This window comes from Macaca nemestrina, chromosome 4, assembly GCF_043159975.1.
Source record: "Macaca nemestrina isolate mMacNem1 chromosome 4, mMacNem.hap1, whole genome shotgun sequence".
NCBI lineage: Eukaryota > Metazoa > Chordata > Mammalia > Primates > Cercopithecidae > Macaca > Macaca nemestrina.
Window position 1 is genome coordinate 132,104,396 of NC_092128.1, and position 2,732 is coordinate 132,107,127.

Consider the following 2,732-nt stretch of genomic DNA (forward strand, 5'->3'; position numbering starts at 1 on the left):
AGTCCTAAAAAGGTCTGGGAGAACCAAATGTACTAGATGAAGCAGTGCATTGTGGGAATCACAAAGCCAACAGTACTCCAGAAAGACAAATATCAGAAGCTTCCCCTTCTGTTTTTTATGTTGTTTTTTTGTTTGTTTGTTTGTTTTTCAGAGACAGGGTTTTGCTCTGTTGCCCAGGCTAGAGTGCCATGGTGATCACAGCTCACTGCAGCCTTGAGCTCCTGGGCTCAAGCAGTTCTCCCACCTCAGCCTTGTAGCTGGGACTACAAGTATGCACCACCATGCCTGGCTAATTTTTTGAATTTTTGTAGTGATAGGATCTCACTGTGTTGCCCAGGCTGGTCTCAAACCCCTGGCCTCAAGTGAACCCCTGGCCTCCCACGTGGACCTCCCAAAGTGCTGGGATTACAAGTGTGAGCCACCTCATCTGGGCCCCCTTCTCCATATGCCTCCAAAACTATGTCCCTGGAGAGTAGCCTGCTCCCACACTGTCACTTGATGTCATGGGGTCAATAAAATCTGTGATTGTGTATCTCAGATATTTCTGTGTCTTTGATTCTCACCTTGGGACCCTAAGAGGGCCCAAGTGTCAGTAACTCTGGGCCTCCCCTAAAGAGAAACGGAGATGGTGGCTCATCCAGGAAGTGGAGGAGCAGGCGGCTCCTGGTTCTCAGTCCACCTGTGATCTCTGCCCACCCAGGGCCTGCCCCAGCCTGCAGGTATTGCTGTGTGGTGAGAACACCCGCTTCCCTTGTGCACAGCCTTTGAGAGGAGATCATGACCTCAGCTCCAGGGGTTCCTGGCCAGGGCCAAGCACTCCTTCTGCAGAGGTCTGCAGGGGAGATCTTTGACTTGTATTTGCGTGGCTTCCCCTCCCCGCCTGTCCCCTAGCCCTCCCTGACTGGCCATCCTCTCAGTAGTCCTCCTCGACCAGGGAGAGGAGCATGGCCTTGGGTGTGTTCTCAAAAAGGGCAGCCCGGTTCTGCTTCTGCCCCTTCTTCACCTAGTGGTCTTAGATTCGGAAAGCGTAGGCCTTAGATTCGGAAAGCATAGGCCTTAGATTCGGAAAGCATAGGCATTGATGAGCCGGCACAGAGGCTGGAAGGCCTAGGGGTCTCGGATGACTATCTCCCGGGACACTGGCTTCACCCGGCGGTACTGGTAGTAGATCCGCACTGAAGCCAGCACGGTCAGAGTGGTCACCTGCAGGGCCAGGTGGAGAAGCTGGACTACAGCAACCCCCTGCCAGGCCCTGCCCCTCCAGCACAGGGACGCTGTGGGCTCATCTGCCACGAAACCTTGGGTGCCTTCTGCGGGGCTCTCCTAGTGTCCTCCACTTCCCACTTGGCCAGCATCTGCAGGGAGGAGCCAGTGGGCTGACACCTGCCATCTCTGAAGCCATCACAGGGCTGCTGGGAGGGAAGGGGTGGGTGCTCTAGGAACCCACGGGTTGTAAGGACCCCTGGGAGAGGAGAGGGCTCAGAGGTTTGCACTTGGGGAGCTGGAGGCAACTGCCGCAGGGCCTGGGTCGGGACGCTTTGTCCCTTGAACTTCCCGCGGGGGCTGATGTGCCGCACTTCCTCCACCACGTACTGCTGGAATAAGGGGTGTGCCAAGGCCTCTTCCGCTGTGCAGCAGCTCTGGGGTTGCACCACCAGGAATCGGGAGGCCTGGGAGGGGAGGAGAGGGAAACCGAGAACGTCAAGGTAGGTCCCCTCCAGCATGTCAGGAGAGGCGGGGCCTCCCCGGGCAGGGGAGCCTGGCATCGCGGCCCTGAACTCAGGAGCCAGTCGGCCTGGCTTATCACCAGGTCCTTCATGGTGTCCGAGTAATCATCCCACTCGGGCGAGCCAAACTGGGAGTTGCCGCTCATGATCATCCTCGCATCAGCATCTGCTTCCGGTGCCAGAAGGGCGGGGAGCCGGCCAGCAGCGTGTGCATGATGACGTCAGTGCTCTGTCTGGACGTGCGTGGGCCCAGGGTCACTTACCCAGCGCCAGGGGCACCGACCTAGCCCTGCCTGCTCCCTCCCTCGCCCAGCCCAGGCGGGTGATCCCCGGCACACTCACATGTCCACCGCCTTCCCGTGACCCGGATGGTCCTCATTCATGGAGCACTGAATAATCTCAGGGGCCAGGTAACTGGGGGTCCCGCAGACCTCTGCAGGAACGGTCATCAGGACAGGTCAGCAGGGCACTCAGAAGAGGAAGTCCTGGCCAGGCGCAGTGGCTCATGTCTATAATGCCAGCACTTTGGGAGGAGGAGGCAGGCAGATCACCTGAAGCCAGGAGTTCAAGACCAGCCTGGCCAACATAGTGAAACCCCATATCTACTAAAACTACAAAAAATAGTTGGATGTGGTGGCACATGCCTGTAGTCCCAGCTACACAGGAGTCTGAGGCAGGAGAATTGCTTGAACCCGGGAGGTGGAGGTTGCAGTGAGCCAAGATCGCCCCACTGCATTCCAGCCAAGGCAACAGAGCCAGGCACTATCTCAAAAAAAAAAAAAAAGAAAGAAAGAAAGAAAGAAAAAAGAAAAAGGAAGTCCAAAGAGACAATGGAGTTGGAACAGAAATGGACTTGGGCGAGACTCCCCCAACATCCAAATTCAAGGCCCAGGGCAGGGCGGGGTACTGCCCACAGGGCCACCAGCTCATGGCCCATTGCTTCCCTGGTCACTTCTAGCCATCCTGGCCTGGAACTAGGGTAATGGGAACCTGGGAGAGGACTTA

The 2,732-nt window shown here is 56.9% G+C and overlaps 1 pseudogene; it reads right to left on the minus strand.

Moving 5' to 3' along the window:
* Window positions 1-913: 913 nt before the first annotated feature.
* Window positions 914-2,420, minus strand: LOC139362575 (phosphorylase b kinase gamma catalytic chain, skeletal muscle/heart isoform-like; annotated as a pseudogene).
* Window positions 2,421-2,732: the final 312 nt, after the last annotated feature.